General features: G+C 49.1%; 1 protein-coding gene across 2 annotated transcripts in view; it reads left to right on the plus strand.

Moving 5' to 3' along the window:
- The first annotated feature begins 469 nt into the window (after positions 1 to 469).
- The window catches only part of ZFHX3 (zinc finger homeobox 3), a 252,681-nt gene continuing 236,204 nt past the window's right edge, over positions 470 to 16,946 (plus strand). Inside the window, exon 1 of one of the 2 annotated variants that reach the window (XM_036833736.1) lies at positions 470 to 630. The gene's annotated coding sequence lies outside the window, so the exon portion shown is untranslated. Of the gene's footprint in view, positions 631 to 11,139; positions 11,412 to 16,946 lie in introns of those variants that run through there. The other variant, XM_036833735.1, reaches the window with a different exon arrangement.

Genomic DNA, 16,946 nt, shown 5'->3' on the forward strand with positions numbered 1-16,946 from the left:
TCTTATTGATCCAGAAGGTGGCTAATTAGCCCTTCCCGTCGTGCCTGGGTAATGAAGCACATGCGCACTGAATTAATCACAGCCATTTTTTGCAGGAAACTAATTAGCAGAATAAAGATCCAAAGACTTTTTTTTCTTTTCACTCATCAGCTCCCACTTCCAGCGCGTCCCCTCCGACCGCTGCAGCCGCCGCCGCCGCCTCCTCCTCCTCCTCCTCCTCCCGGCCGCAGCCGCCGCCGCCACCGCCTGCTTTGCATCCCAATTACAGCCTAGAGCCGCTGCCGCCGCCGCCGCCGCTTCTCCTCCGTGGCCCCTGCCCGCTCCGGGGGCTGTAAACTCCCCGCCAACCATGCTGCTCGGCGGCAGCGGCGGCGGCGGCTCCGGCTCCCCGGCTGCGGCCGCCTCCCGCCCCGGGCTCCGCCGAGCGCGCTCCAGCTCCGCCGCCGCCGCCGCCGCCGCCGCCAGCAGCGCGTCCTCCGCCGCCGCCGACCCCCGCCAGCCGCCGCTGCTGCCTTGATGGGCTCCGCGGCCCGAGCGCCTCTTTTCGGGATTAAAAGCGCCGCCAGCTCCCGCCGCCAACGCCGCCGCCAGCAGCGCCTCTGCAGCCGCCGCCGCCGGAGAAGCAACCGCGTAAGTGGCAACTTTTCCCTCTTTTTTTTTTTTCCCGCCGCCGCCGCCGCCGCCTGCTCCTCCTCCTCCCGCCGCCACCGCCCGGACGCGGGGCTCCTCGGGGCGCCCGGGCTGCTTTGCATGGGGCTCGTCCTGCCCCCTCCCGGCTCCCGCGCCCGGCCGCCGCCGCCCGCGCTCCCCGCGCCCGCGCCCTGCTCGCTCGCTGCGTCCCGCTCGCCTTCCCCCTGCGCCAAACTTTCTCTTTCTCTTCTTCTTCCTCCTCCTCCCGCCGCCGCCGCCGCCGCCGCCGCCGAGCCCGGGCCGCCCCCTCCTCCCGGCCCCCGCGCCGCCGCCGCCGGCGACCCCCGGGAGGGTGGAGGCGCCCGGGGCGAGGCCCGCGCGGCGAGTTTGGAGGCGCCGCCGGGCAGGGCCGGCCGGGGCGCGGGCCGAGGGCGGGAGGGCGGCCGGGGTCCGGGCGCCGAGACAAAGGCGGCGGTCGGCGGGGGGGGGTCCGCGGTGCCGAGCTCCCCCGCCCTCGGCCCCCAACTTTGCCCCACCCCGGGAGACGCCGGGGCCCCGGGCTGAGCCGCGGCGCGGGGCGCGCACCCGGCCCGGAGCCGTCGCTGCGGCTGCCGCAGCTGGCCGGCCGGCCGGGCGCCTTCCGCGCCAGGGCTCCACTTGCCGGGAACGCGGCCGCCGGGCCGGAGCCCCGGGGTCCGAGAGCGGGCGAGGGGGCGAGGCGGCAGCCCGACCTTCTCTACCTGCGCGCTCTCCGCCCTGCCGCACTGGCAGCGCCGCGAGCGCCCTGAGGGGCCTCTGCCCTGGACACTAGGGGCTCCCGGGGGCTCGGGGCTGCGCCGCCGGCCGGTACCAGACCTCGCCTGGCCGGCCTCTCCTTGGCCAGCTGAGTTGAGAGACATCAGAGGATTCCTTCTTCTATTTTTTTCCCCCTCCCTTGTTTTTTGTTTCTTTTCTTTTTCTTTCTTTCTTTTTCTTCTTTTTTCCCTTTTCTTTCTTTCTTTCTTTCTTTTTTTTTTGCTCACGCGAATCTGGGATTGTTTACGTTCCGTTCCCCACTTTCACCCTCGTCCTGTTCCACTCTTCTTCTCCATGTATTTTCCCCATTAGATGCAAAAATTACGTTCCTGAATTTTGCATTATGCATTTTCATGTACATCTTTTTGCATATCTATTGCAGAGTAGAGCTAAGTGTATTTTATGCCGGGTATTTAAATTGTGTATGGACTCAGTAGGCTCCTTGTGGAGCTGTTGAAAAAGTACATTTTACTTTGCAAATTAATCTGTTGCTCAGACTCTGACTTTTGCAAAATGTTGTGCAGTTCCTTCGACTGTGGCAAATTCTTTGATTACAAGTGCTTGCAAAAATCACCCACTCTTAATTTTTCCCCCTTGTTGCTTTGAAGTAGGGTAAATATGACAATTTTTATTGGTCTCAATTATTGAAACTTGATCTATGGACTATATGGAAGAAGGAGGCTGATTGCCTTTTTCTGGCCTCCAGTTCTAGTGACTTTTAAAAGGGTGTTTGTTAAGTACCTTTGAAGAATATGACATACGGTGATCGCTTGGCTGTAATGCAAATTACAGAACATAAATTCACTTTGGAATTAAAAAAAAAGACTCGAGCCCTTTCAGTGGGGACACTTGAGGATTTATTATGTTTTTTAAAAAATTACTTTTTTCTCCCTAGTTGGGAGAATGGCTAGTTCCAGACCAACTTATTTGGAGGTCTATGGAAAGAGGCTTGGGAAATGGGAGAGGGGAGAAGATTGATCACAATCTGCATAATCGATAGGGCAGCCTGCTGCAATCTTGTACCTACATTTACTGTAAATTTCTACAGTATCTGCAGCGTGGGTGCTCCAGTGCCTTGCTCGGTTTCTTGGAGCAGATTTAGAGGCAGTACAAGCAGAATTTACTGCCAGCCCTCCGGAATAATATAGGGGAAGGCTACTGGATTGTGGCTCATTTTAAATCTCCTTCATAGTACTGTACATTTTTTTTGGTGGATCTGTTTACATGTGAGGGTTTCGGGTACTGAACCCCCAAAGTGTAGGTATCCTATAGGTTGGGAGTGGAAAGTATTGGAAGGGGGGGTTAGGAGATGGGAATTCACTTATTGAATCACCACTTCGGGGGTCCTCTGCTTATCTTATAATGTGAAATATCTTTAACAAGTGCAAGGAATTTAGAGTGAGGAATATGAGAGAGTAATACACCAGAGACTGAAGCAGTGTGAAAAGTAAGGATTGCTGTGTGTGTGCATGAGAGAGAGAGAGGGGAGAGAGAGAGAGAGAGAGAGAGAGGGAGAGAGAGAGTGAGGGAGAGAGAGAGAGAGAGAGATAATACAGACACTTATCTTATAGTCAGGCTTGAAAGCTTGGTGGTAGGTGAATCCATATTTGGAGATGATTTTGAAATAGTCTAGCAAATGGTGCATGAACAGGATTTCGTAAAAAGTGTGTACGGAGTCAGTTTTGAAAGGATTGCCGTTCGGGGAGATGAGGTGTGGGCAGGAAAACCCACTCTGGGCCAGCAGCCTTCCTCTGTCTGTGTGTCTCTTCCCTTCCCCCTCCCTGAGTTCTAGTTTTTAATTACTTAATGCTGAAACGCACAGGGCTTATATAAATATTTGCAAATGCTCTTTCCTATTGATTTCTCTGGATAAACTGCCCTGCTCAGGTCCAGAGAGGAGGCAATTCAGATCTGTGGACTTTTTAAACATACAAAGTCTCTGGAGGAGGGTTGGTCTGTGCACGTGTGCGTTTATGGGTAGAGTTGTAGACGTGAAGATTTTGGGGGGCTGCAAGGAGAGTTCAGGCTCCTCTGGGCTGGAGCTGGCCCCAAGGCCTGGCAGTTCTGACAGATGCCTGTGTGTGTGTGTGTGTGTACGTGTACGTGTGTACAGGTACGTACTGTGCGGGGGGGGGGGTCTTCCCTGGGGGAGTCTGAATGCATATGCACTTACAGCACCTCCCCCCGCCCCCCATTAAATATGGAGCAGTTTTCCAGGGCTCGGTGACTGCCTTCTCCTCAGGGTCACCGTTGAGTTCGAATCTGACCTAAGGTGCAGGAATCCTGCAATGGGGAAATAAAAGAATATATAGAATGGGGTCAGGTCAGCTGCTCAGAGGCCAAAACCCCTACAGCTGCTTTGATTTTATTTTTTTGTGTATATTTTAGGCTCCTCCTGCCATGTTACAAATTGGGCCTCCCCCTCTCAGGTGTTTGCTCTGTAGCTTAAAGGCACCAGAGCCTCTGCCTGCTTAGATGTCTGCTTCCAGCAAGAACAGAAAACCCACGATACCAAATCCAAAACAAAACAGAGGAAGGAGGGGGAGGAAAAACACCCCTATTGAGTTCAGGCAAATAAGGTTGGGTCTCCAGATCCGATTACAAAGCAGCTCTGAATATGCAAGACAGCACACAGGACCTGTTATTCCAGTTACAACAAACTATTAAAAAAAGAGAGAGAGAAAAGAAGAGGCATGTTTAGGTCGTAATTTGTTAGTACAAGGAAAAGAATCCCACATAAAGCTGCCGTTTTCCCCCCTCCCTTTGCTGGCTTCACATAGAATTCACTCACCCTTTTCCGATTTGTCTACTGTATAGGTTCTTTTATTAAAATCTTTGGGTTTAGGAAGATCGCTGCAAGCAACACATTTTCTGTATTTTTTTTTCCTTTATCTTAGAGGAGAGTTGGCAGGGGTTCTGTGGTTTGCAGTTACACAATATGTTATCATGTTTTTAATCACTAAATCATTGCAGTGGTTATAGATTTACAGTCTTGGGGTATTACAGAGAAGAGCAAGGCGGCTATATGTATGCTTTTAAATTACACCAATGTAAACTGAGTACAGCAGCTGTGAATATGGTCGGCAGACTTCACCCTCCTCCACCCCCAAGCATCTTCGTTCTTTTTCCCTCTGTGATTTTTTTTTAAATTGTTCAGTTTGCTTAAAAGAACCATCCCCCCCTCCTATATTCCTTTTCTCTTCATCCTCCCCCACAAAATATTTTTATTTCAGACTTCTGACCCAAGGTAAGGTGGAATTGAAACTCTTGAAATATGACTTTGGATCAGGGAGTATAGTAATAATAATTTAAAAAGTGGATTTCCTAAGAAATCCTCTTGGTTTTCATACCCATCTCCTGTAGAGGGATGGAGGGCGGATTGCAGATCGTGAGGTGGGGTGACCAGAGTGGAGGGAAGGCAGGCTTGTGGCGCTTGCCTGCCTGGAATCTCCAGTGTCCTGTCACTGTGAGCCCACTTTCAGCTTCTGTTTTTCATATTATTATGTAACAGAATCCTTGGCAGCATTAAAAATTCAGTATTACAAGCTGATTGTAATGCTGCCTCATTAGACAGCACTGCCTGGCCTTGTATTAAGTGAAACACAGAGCATGGCTTTTAGATTATAAACACCAATAAATATTAAGGGTCAGCAGAGGGGGGAAATAGTCAGCTGGGTTTTTGGCCCCTTCTGGTTTTATATCCCTTCCCATCTTCCCTTCGTCATCCCCCCTCCGCCCGCCCCTCCGACCCTGGGCCTTGGTAACTGTCATCTGTTTTCTTGGGATGCTGATGTGTCGACCTTGGTGACATTTTAGGAGGGCTTTTTATAGAGTTATCTTGTATACACAAAAGGTTTGGAAGTTTGTTTTGTTTTGATCTGCAATAAACAGGCCCTTCACTTTGCTGATGTCATTTCCGTTCATATTTGAGTTGTTTATTGTGCTTCTTCGCAGGGCCCTCTCATCCCTACCCCCACCTTGCTTTTCAGCCAGAGTCTGTGGCCGCCTGGGGAAGGGGGAATGCGTTCCTAAGCTGCCAGGTCTGGGTTCAAAGGCTGAGGGTTGCGTGTCACTGTGTCGTCCTAGGGTTCGCCCGCTGGGGAAGATGTTTCTAGCTTCGAATCTGGTTAAGCACTCCGACATCCACTTGCCCTGGTATTTTCATGGCATGCAGTGATTCACCTCAGCTTCCTTTCTTTGAAGCACCCCCCCGCCCCGCGCGCGCGTGCACACACACACACCCCCACACACACACCTTGTCTATGTCTTTAGGACATCCTTATTGCCCACATCTCCATGCAACGCCCCCCCCCAAAAAAAAACACCACCTAATCTCGTAATGATGACTTTGATTCAGTTGCAAATCTGAAGCTGGCTTTAGGGACTTCATGCTGTGAAAAAAAAGAAAACGTTTCCAGGCGTTGCCCCACAGTCTCGCTGCAACCCCGCACCTTCTATCCCTGTTCAGTTTTTTTTTTCTCCTTTTGCATTTTTCTGTTCCCTGCCTTTTCATAGACGTAAAGGCTATTCTGGTGTTACTAAAAATGACCGTAATGACCAGTGTCTCTTATTTCCATGTGATCCACAATCGGAATACCCCCTCCTCAAAAAAAAAAAAAAAAAAAAGAGGGTGGGGAGAGGAAGGAGGAAAAACTGAGTGTGTAGACCCCCAAGGCTTTCCTCTAATAGGATGATGGGTTTTAGGTTAAAAAAAATATTATTGTTTTGTTCTTTTAGGTTTAGAAATAATAGGGGGAGAGGGAAAAGCAGTCATTAGGAAGTTCACTGAGCTGCTTTCCAACTAAGACGGGTGAAAAATGAACCTGCATTGACACTTGGCTCCATGTGAAAGCCCCAGTAACCTCTCCCCCCTTCCGTTGCCCTGGCCTTTTGTTCCTGGAGAACGGAGCTAAGGTGCTTTTTCTCCCAGACCAAAGGCAGCAGGCAAGGAGTCCCCTTGTGTGCGCATCGCCTTTAGATGGCCTTCTCATGGTAATTGTCAATGCAGACTCCCCCAAACAATTGCTCCAGGGAGACACAAAAGCAAAAACATTTGTCCTATTTTTTTAACCTCTTTGTTTTAGATTTTTTTTTTAATCCATTCTTTAAATTTCACAGTTTCTATTTGTCTGCAGAGAGACAAACGGAACAGCATGAAGCAAGCGCATTTTACCATAGGCCTCACTGGCAATTGGAACGGCCTCAATAGAAATCCAGATTCTTAAAACACTGGCTGACTTGGAGGAGATGTGAAATTTCAGCTTGGGGCTCTTAAGTGAGATTAGCACAGATTTCGAACAAAAATGCACTAAAAGGAAAAGATAAGACAATGGGATGCTGGAATCATTTAGGGGAAGTGTGAAAAGGGTCACCTTTTGTTTATCTCTTAGGATCCTGCCCCAAGAAGTGGTCGCTTGATGGGAAGGAATTGCAAATCCAAATGCAATTCTTCATTTAAAAAAAGATCTGATTCTGGTCGTTGTGCTATTGGTGTGTCGTTTCAGTGTTGGTTTTAAAGCACTGAACCAGTGTGGAGACTGCTGGTACGCACTGTGGGATTGATGCTGTGTTGAGAATTTTTTTTTTGAAACTGCGATTGATATAGAGAGGCCATATCCCCTCCCCCCTTTTCTTTCCTCTCCCGTTTCCTTTTTCCTTTCTTCTCCCTCCAACCCGCTTCCCCTCCAAGAATGCAGTGGTTTGCATCAGGCTGAGGGCAGAGGGATGTGTCAGACCGTGGGGATGGCCTGTGAACAGAGTAGGAGTCCCCCTCTCTTCCCTGGCCCCGAACAAAGCACCTCTCTCCTGTAATGTATGGGCCCTGATTGCAGTGTTGTCCTTAAGCATCTGTCTGCCTTTTTTATTAAAATTCTCAATTTCAAGGTTTAGAAACACAAATATAAGAATCCCCCTGGGTATAAAAGTCTTGCATGGCAAATTCTCTTTGCCCTTTCAGAAATAATATTTTTGTTTAAAAAAAAAAAAAAAGAGCGCAAGCTCTTTACCTGATGTCTTGAAGCTGTTTTAGGGCAAAGTCTTTGTTTTTGCTTTCTGAAAACTTGGCCTTTGTAACTTAAAATTGAGGAAAGCTCTTCTCTATCACAGTTTTAAAAAAATGGTTCCTCATTTGTGTCTTTTCTAGATGTGTCATTGACAGCTTTAGGGTCTGAGCTGAGGAGGGTGGGGAAGTGAACCAGATAAGTTTCCACCTACGATTTGGGGGGTAAAAATTAATCTAGGGAATTAGCATTGTAGCGAGAGATGGAGACCTTGAGGTTTGTGACAGAGAAATGTGAATCAAAACATGTTAGGCCTTGGCACACCAGCCTCCAGCGGTTCTGAAGGTGAGTGTGGGCTGTTCTGAGGAAGGCCTGCATTCTGTACCATACCCAGGAGGGCCTGGCCACGCAGTGGGTACCAGGCTCCTAAGTATAACTGCCTAGAAAGGATGGGGTGAATTCAGGGCATGCAGTGCAGTTCAGCTCCAAATGGATCCTTGCTTATTTCAGGGACTTTTGTTTTTGTTTTGTTTTGTTTTGTGCCCTCTTCTGGCTTTTTCTTTGTTAAAGCCTCAGGGTTATTTAAGCACTGGTTTTAAAATCAACGTGTATGTATAATTTAATAAAAATAGAAGGATCTGAAAGAATACACAAATCCGCCTCAACCCAGTTGTGCTGTGAAGATAGAGCCCAGGTTTAGCTAGAAGTCAGCAGGCTGACATTCGCTGTCTCTTAGCTCAGAGATCATATTTACCTTTGCTGAAGTGAAAGGAACAGCATTGGCGAGTGAGTGTATATGTGGAGTGAGTGAGCGAGAGAGAGAGAGAGAGAGAGAGAGAGAGAGAGAGAGAGAAAGAGAGAGAGAGAGAGAGAAAGAGACAACCAGTTTGGCTCGGATGGGATCTTTGTAATTTACCAGCCAGCTAAGTAAGCATTGGGGGGCTGGCCTCTGGCTTGGAGAGTGGCTAAGGGGAGGAGTGAGGGAAGGGCTAGCATTGCCTGATTTATTTTTAAATATTTATCCTTTTGGCTGTTGCCAGTTACGCTTTCCAGATGAGACGAGACTAGTTATGGAGAGCTGGAAGGAAAGAATTGCCTTTTCTGAGAGTGGGTTTATTTGTCAACAGTTTTCAGGACGGAGAGCGCCGGGCTGTCACTGCTGGGTAGGCCGTAGGTGTCACGTCAGGCAGCTGCCCTGGGAAGAGCTGGGGCCTTTCAGAGCTGGGGGACAGAATTTGTAACATGTATGTCAGAGAAACTGTTGATTCCATATGGAAGTGCAAAAGTTGCAAATTCCCTCTGAAAAGGTATTGTTTTGATTAGCGATGGAAATAAGTTTTGGTCGAGGTAACACACCCGCTTTTGTGTGATCCTTTATATTCCTGATGATCCAGAGGCCATAGATTACTGGCCTGTGGATTACCTGTTAAATTTGTGTCTGTAACAAAGGCAAGCCTGACCAGGCCTCACTGTGTCTGTAGCTGGTGTCGGATTAAGATAAAGGAAAGGGACTCAGGGTCACTCTCAGCTCTACGTGTCAGGACTCGGAGGTGCAGCAGGCAGATGTAAGTGTCTGCCACTTGGGACAGGCGGTTTCAGGACAGACCCCCTCAGGGCCTTCTGCCCAGAACCTCCACATACTTCCAGGTTGCTTTGTAGCTGGTTCTTTGGGCTTTCTAGCTTTCACTGTATTGAAAATATTTATCTGTTGGCCCACCAGGTTCATGATGTCACCAGATTAGGTTTTCCCCTGTTAACAAAAGTTAAGACAGAGCAGCAAAATTCGATTTTCTGGGAGTATAAACATTTTCGTATTGTCGTTAATTTATCTGCTGGGCCGTGGGTTGCTTCCAGGCAAGAATGGGGGCCTAGAGTCTTCATTCTCCTGAAGACGTTTCCAGAGACATCTCTGAGTTGTGTGCGCCGCGTTACTTGCGTTATCGCTAGCATCATCATCTACATGTATTATTCATAGTCACTTTTTCAATTAAATTATTCATTAGTTTTCTTTAAGGTGTTCTCAACTCATGTGGCTAACATAAATAATAGTGTGTTTTGAAAACACCACCTGTTCTTGGGCCTGAAGTCAGGCGGTCTGGAAACAGCTCTGCAGTAGCCATTCTCTGCTTTACAACATCATCCTCCACTTTCCTTTTCCTATCTTCACTCCCCCCCACCCCCCCACCCCGTCACTCTCTCATGTGTGACAGAATTTGGCGTGTGCTCTCCTTTGTCCCTAATCGGACATGATTCCCTAGAGGCAGTCTTTTCTCCCTGGGCCCTAGCTGGAAAAAAAAAATTTTTTTGGAGTCTCTTTTTTGGACTAAAATGTAGAGAGGGGTTGTCCTTCCCCAACAGGTAAGATAGTTACGTTAATCTGAACCCGAATTATATTGTGCAAAATGCCTTCTAGTTTTCACCATCCTTTTCTCCTGCATCAGTGTGTGCTTAATGCTAATACGATTCCATACATACAGCTCTTCGCCTCGTGAGCTTATTATATTTCTAACACTTGCACGGTTCATTATTGTGCAGTCAGAAAGGACTCTCAAGGCTCTGGGGCCAGCCTGGGTGGGTGGCTTTCAGAAAGGGTAAAAGCAGGTGCCTTTCTGTGCTGAGAATCGGGAGTAAATTCAGACCGAGCGTGGGATTCTGGCAGGGAGGACAGGGGACTTCCGGTGAGATTTCTGTGGCGCTGCCTTTTCATATCGGAATGGAGAAGGTGAACCTGGGGAGATACAAAAGTGTCCAGCGATTACTTTGACCACCTGGGGTAGCCGCATTAAATTTGACCCGGGGGGTAGAATCTTCCTACGCAGGGCATGATCTGTGCCCTTATCTGTGGCTTCTTAAGGCATCTTGTTTAAGACCCTAAGGTTAACTGCAGACTGCGACTTTTCTTCCTCTCTTTATGTCTCTTTTTTCCTTTTTCTCCCATGAAAAACTCTATCCTTAAACTCTCAGTGGAGAGCAGGGGATGTTTTTATAAGTTTCTGCAGCTGAAAAACAGAAGTGCTTTGTAAAGCAGTTAATAGGATGGGTGTGTGTTTCAAATAAATTCCTGTCCACATTGGCTAATGTCCCCATGCTAGAGTGGCCTGGCAGTGACGTGGCTGGGGCCCAGAGACCGATGGCTTCTGTTCGGAGGCCCCAGGCTCCTTCTTGTGGCCGAGGGCATGTCCCTTTCTTCTCGCCGTTTTCTAGGCCGGCCCCTGACTTTTGATGAGTGAGGGGTCAGCGCCTGGGGAGGACCGTGCTTTGTTCCCGCCGGGCCGGTTCTCCGCGCCGCGCAGGCCGAGCCGCCCGGGGCTCCGGTCCCCGGGCGCGAGGTTCGGCCTGCCCGGAGGCCCGTGCTCGGAGCGCGGCCGAGTGCTCGGGCCTCGCGCGCCCGTGTGTGTCCCCGTGTTCCCGCGGGCGCGGCCGCCGCCGAGCACCCGGCCTGCGCCCGGCACGACTGTAGATGTCAGGCTTTGCCCGGGGAGCCGAGCGGCGGCGGGGCTGTGAGTTTCAAATTAACCTTCCGCTTTGTTGCTGTGTAATGTGGATCCCCGAAGGCCCCCCGCCCCGCCCGCCCCCCTTCCCCGGGCGGTGCGCGCTGCAAACTGCGAGTTGAGCTTCATTTACATAAAGCGATTCCGGGCGGGCGGGCGGCCGAGCCGGCAGCGGGCAGGCCGGCGACCGGGACGCGAGCGCCGCGCCCCGTGGGTGAATCTCCGCCGCGCGCTCGGGGACCCTCCCTCCCGGGGAGGGGCGGCTGCCAGCCCCGGCCGCCACCATGAGCCCCGCTCCCCTGCCCCGGGCCCCCCCGCACCCAGCCAGAGCCACCTCGGAGCCCCGGGGGCAGCGGGAGGTGGGGAAAAGGCCGCCTGGGGTGGGTAAGTTCGGGGCTCGGGTGCCGCTGGAGTTTCCCATTGTCGCGCCTGCCTCGGCCCCCGGACCCGCGAGTGCCTCCTCCCTCCGGAGGTGTGCGGAGCCTTTGTGTGCCAGGTGAGTGCAGCCTCCCTCCCCCGCCCGCCCTCCGGGTCCGCGCAGCCGGCCTGGAGCTGCGGGCAGGTGTAGCGAGTCTTGGCTGAACTTCCCATTCTCTTGGGGCGTGTGGGGGAAGGGCAGGCTGGATGCACCTGAACTACTAGGACTCCAATTGGAACCGACCTGGGGCGAGAGCCTCTGAATTCTGCTGGGCACAGAGTACAGACCTTCCTCCTTCCCTCCCTCCCTTCCATCTTTCCTCCCCCCCTCCCCCTCCTCCGGCCTTCCTTATTTTGCTTTTGGATTAGTTCCTGCCTTCTGAATATTTGCGGTGCTGGTGTCATTTAGAAGTTTGAGTTCCTCCGCCTAAAAATGCACCCTTTTCATCGCGAGAGAAGTCACTGGCCAGTTGGAAACAATGTAAAGAACGGGCTTATTGGGGAGTAATTAAAGGGAGAATTCAGAGTTTGGGAGCTGGAAAACACCTTTGGAGATCGATTTGTCCACCCTCAACTTTGAGTCTGTTGGCACTCTGGAAAAACAGAGCAGCGTTCATTTCCGTGGGGAGGGGGGTGGGCAAGAGGGAGAGCTGAGACGTTTGTCCTGTTAAAAGAAGAGGAAGGCCCAAGTTAGGTCAGTAGCAGAAAAAAAAGTAATCATGGCAGTCTAGAGGGAAAAGAACTTTCTGGAAAATGGTCCTTTTTGCTTTGGATATACCTGTGTTATAATGATGGGAAAATGCCTAGAGGGCAAAGATCACAGCCCATGCCTGGTGTAGTCCAAGAGTGCATTGCCTGGCACAGTGGTGCACAGTATATAAACTGGTTTAAATGAAACTGGCTAGCAGGTGAATCCAAGAGGGTCCTCCCCCCTCTCCCCGCCCTACATTTGTGTCCTTTAACTGGCCTTGAGGACTCTAAAAGCCACTGACAGATAACCTCAGAGAGGACAGATGGCCCCACTTGGACACAGGGAGAAGGCCTCTCCCTCAGGCTGGGGCCTGCATGGTGGAATGCATCAAGGCAAAGCAAGGAAAACAACCTTAAGCCTTGAAGGTAGATAGTGAGAAAGTTACACGTCATCTTATTTCATTCCCATGCTTTGAGATCCTTGGGGAAAGGTCACTAAATAAATAGAGTATAATTTAGAGCTCATGCTAGCTGAGGAACTTCGTTGCTTTGCCATCGAGCAGCAGGTGTGTTTGTAGAGTTAGCCCCTGGAGTCCCCTCATTCCTAAATTCAGGAGGTGTCAAACCTTCATGTTCTTTTAATGGCTGTGGTTTCTGGATAGGTTTCAAGGGGAAACCCTAAAAATCACGAGCTCCAGTAGGCTGGGCTGGAGAGGGAAGCCTGAGTGAGAGGGCAGAGACTACATCGGAGAGGAAAACATACACCTTCCAGGGTAACCTGATCAAGAAAGGCCGAGGCCAGGAACACGGGCCTGTTCCTTGTTATCAGAACAGCCACTAGTGGCATGAGATTCTGATTCCTTCTTGTTACCCAACGCAAAAAGCAATTAGGGGACAGAGGTGGTGGAATGTGAGGGAAGTCAGGAGACTGGGGTTCTGAATAATTTAAGGGTTTCAAGAATAGGGTCATTGGAGAGAGGTACATACCTGGATGTTTGCACACCTGTATTTGTGTTCATTCTCTTTTGTGGAGACCCCGAAGGCCCCCTTTCAGAGGCATGTGGCTATGAAGGCCAAGAGAAACTTTTCCTCTCCCCTTTCCTTAAATTACGGGACTAAGGAGATTGTCTGCGTTTAGTTTCCAGCATGTTTTCAGAGAGCGTGTAAGTGCCTCTCAGAATGGGCTAGGGTCACACTTTGTTCTTTTATTTAATTACACAAGTATTATTTAACAACATGGGGCAGATGCAGAAGCAAGCACTTTTACACTTTAAAATCAGTCCTTTTGGAATCACAAGGAATTAAGTGACTTGGAGACCTTCTGTCTTGATGACATGGGTCACCTCCCTTTGCCAGCTCTCTTTTGAAATGGCTGCATTTTCTATTGGATAGAGCTGCTATTTTCCAGTTCTCTGGAGAACAGTTTTGATTGACAGGGGACTATTGAGAAACACTTGCTAACTCTTCCAAAATAGAAAAAAATCTGAGCTGCTTCCCCAGCCACCTGAAACTTTAATTTTGGTTTTTCCCTTCCATCTTTTATTTGCACAAATGAATACTCAGGGAGAGTGGAAAGAACCCAAATAAAACAGTATTCTCAGCAGGCCTCTGTTTGGCTCTTCCCAACAGGACAATGCCGTGCCTGCCTTCTTGCTGTTTTGGGGTTGGATTTAACTGCTGTATCAGCTCTGTGCCAACTGGACTGCCCAGTGGCAAGGCGCTAAACTAAGCAAGATTTCAGTTTTCATCATTATGACTTTAACTGATGATTAGTAGACGCTCCCAGGACAGTACTGGCTCACCTTGGGTGACCCAAAGGTTGTTAGTTCATTAGAATAAATCTGTGATTGCAGACTACTAGTAAAGTCTTATCTGGGACTGGTGATGATTTAGCTTGGTTCCTTCAGTTCTAGTCACAAGTGGTGTCCAGAGAGCATGTCCTTATTTTCACTGTGTGCTGTTGTTCCTTTTGCACGTTGGGCTTTTGTTTTTGTTTTTTGTTTTGCTTCTGAAGTGTTCAGAGTGAGAGGCTAGAAATATTCCAGGGCCCAAAGCATATCTTTATCTAAGAAATAATTTTTATTGCAGGGTTGCAACAGTCTCATGTTAAAAAGTAAATATTTAAGTGACTAAGCCACATTTAATAAAAGGGTAGGGACTTGCTCTAAGGGAAAGAAAGTGAACTGTCTTCACACCCACTTTTTAGAGTAGCTTAGGGTTTGTCTCCTCCTCTTACAGGGGAGGCAGTGGTGATTCTGGCCTGAAGGAACTTGCAAGCTCCATCTCACACTTCCCTGTATTACAAAGATAACGCACCTGATGCTGCACGTTAGTAACCTCAAGAAATACAGTGTGTGTTGTGGTTTATACTTGCATTTGTTATTAAAATGGTTGCTTGCTCTTAGCCTGGCCCATTTCTGTAGTGCTTGGGCCTGTTGGCCTTCTCTGGTTCCCAAGGCTGGTGTAATTCACCAGGATAGGGGCGTTACTGTAAAAATACAACGTGAAGGCAGATTCCATTACAGTGAACTTCAGAGGGCTATCGAAATGTTCTGGTATGAGATTTTGGTTGTAATGGTGGCTGTTAGAAATCACAGCAGAGCGCAGAACTACCGTCCTCTGCCTGGGTTTGAAACTGTGGTCAGGGAAATGGAGACCTAGTTTTAATAGAATCCAGATAAGGGAATTCCTTTGCAGGAGCTAATCTCAATCAAATATTAAAAGGTGCCTGTTCTGTCCAAAGCAGTGTCCTGAGTCCTTAGACTGCTCAAATTGAGGAACAAACACACAGAAGCTAAGATTGAGTCAGACTGCCCCCAGGGAGAGACCCAGGCAAAAATCTTGGCTCACTGGCAAGCCACTCTCAAAATCCAGATTAAGGAGGAAAACTACAAAATCAACAACTGTCAGATTTCTTTTCTATATGATTTAAAGTTGGCTGCCAGATTGTTCTCTTTGAACATGTGCGAACTGACAGTCAGATGTTAGAGGGTTGTTTTGTTTTGTTTTGTTTTGTTTTTAGCTAATAAAGTAAATGACTCATATGAACAGGAACTGGGGAATTGACAGCAGTATTGTGCTAAAGCTTCAGAAGCAGTGAGGCAACTTGAATGCTTTTTTCTGGTTTTCATTCTTCGGGGCAGGGGACAAGATGGTGAGGACAAGGCAGTGAGTGGTCTAGCAGTGACGGGTGTGTTTCTAGAGAATTCTTTGCCTAAGGAAGGTGGCTTGGCTTACTTGTCACTTTTAAAGGTGATTTTTCGTTAGATGTTTCCGCCCTTCTTTCACCCTTAATTCCTGGAATTTCTTGCTTTTGCAAGGATAAGGGTGTGAATCAAAATAGGGAAAGAGACATAGAAAGTTTGCTAAGTGGCAAATTTGACTTCATTTCAGAATAAGACTTCTGTGCTGTTGGTTTTAATCCCAGACAGGGCCTCTTAGCAAAATGCCTGGGCTTAATCTGCCTTTTGGGTGAGCCCTTCTCCCTTCCCACAGGAGGGTCACCATGCAGTCTTGTCAACATGGGGATTAATGCACGGGAGGTTTTGATGTGTACCCCTCCAGAGAGGCCTTAGCTGGCCTCCTGGGGGTGGGGGGGTGTCTTAGGTGATTCAGCTGCTTATTCTTTGAATTTTGGTATTAACACATGTGCCGCCTCCAAGATTTTTCCATCCTCTTCCCTCCCTGAAGTCAGTCTGAGGCTTCCAAGGAAGGGAGGAGTGGGGTATGCAAAACATGTGCTCCCTTCTCACCCGCTGCCCCTTCTGGCTGCTGCAGGTTTGGGACTGAAGCCGTCAAACCCCCCTTGCACGCTGCTCCTCGTGAGGATGGGGAAACCCCCGAGCCCTCTCTCCTCCTATTCTGCTAATCACATAATGGCCTTGAAGGCTTTCTTACATGATTATCTTGTCTTTAATTTTAAGTGGGTCTTTTGGGGCAACAGTTGGGAGTTTGTGGAGTATCTTCTGTCATCTGTAGGCAGACTCTGAACTGGGAAAACTGGCTCCATCGGACGCTGTGAAAAGACGGTGGAATTTTCATCTGCTGCCGATTTCACGCACTGTCCTGAAAGTGATTTCGGCCACAAACCTTTGATCTGAGAGTGAAACTTGCCCCCCCTCGTGTGCTTCTGGAGGCAGGAGTTGGTGGCTGCTCAGACCTCCTACTCTTTGTGTGTGAGTGTGTGTGTGAGTGAGTGTGTGTGTGTGTGTGTGTGTGTGTGTGTGTGTGTGGTGGGGGTGAGTTAGCTAAAGAGAAGGGCTGAACTACTTGTGGGTCTTTGGTGGTGGGCGAAAAAGCAATTTTGCTGGGTTCTTGGTTGTGCCTGATTTTATCCAGGAATGTGACTGGAGAAAAATTCTTCTGGGAGTCTATTGGTTGAGCTAGATTTTGAATGAGAACTGTTGCCCGTGCACATCTCTGTTGTAGGCTCTGCATTTCCATATGAAAATTCCAGTTCACAGCCGGCTCTCTGTCTTCTTTGATTCTCCTTAGTGGAGAGGCCAGAGTCAGAGTCAGATGAGCTGAATGAAGACAGGGGGGCTTAATTCGATACTTGAGTTCAGGCCTCATCTGCGCCCCCCCCAAAGTTATATATATCCCTGTTCAGATATGAAGTCTCGATCCAGTATATAAAAAGCTCTTTTCAAGAGTTTAAGCTCCTGTAAGCCTGTAAGAAGTACATATGTGTAGCCGTCAGCTTACTTGCTTTCCACACTTATGGTTTCGGAGCGGCCTATTTTGGACAGCTTTTCTCTTCCTGACATGTTTGTCCAGTGAAAATATGCTAAAGAACACATGTGTGCCTTTTTTCTCCTTCTCAGCAACTTTCCTGTCTTTTTTTTTTTTTTCTTTTAAACAGTTTTTCTTAACTGCTCAAACAATGTAAGCCTCTTCCACCATTTCAGGCCCTCTTCCTAAAATG

The sequence above is a fragment of the Balaenoptera musculus genome, chromosome 19 (genome assembly GCF_009873245.2).
Source record: "Balaenoptera musculus isolate JJ_BM4_2016_0621 chromosome 19, mBalMus1.pri.v3, whole genome shotgun sequence".
Classification (NCBI taxonomy): Eukaryota; Metazoa; Chordata; class Mammalia; order Artiodactyla; family Balaenopteridae; genus Balaenoptera; species Balaenoptera musculus.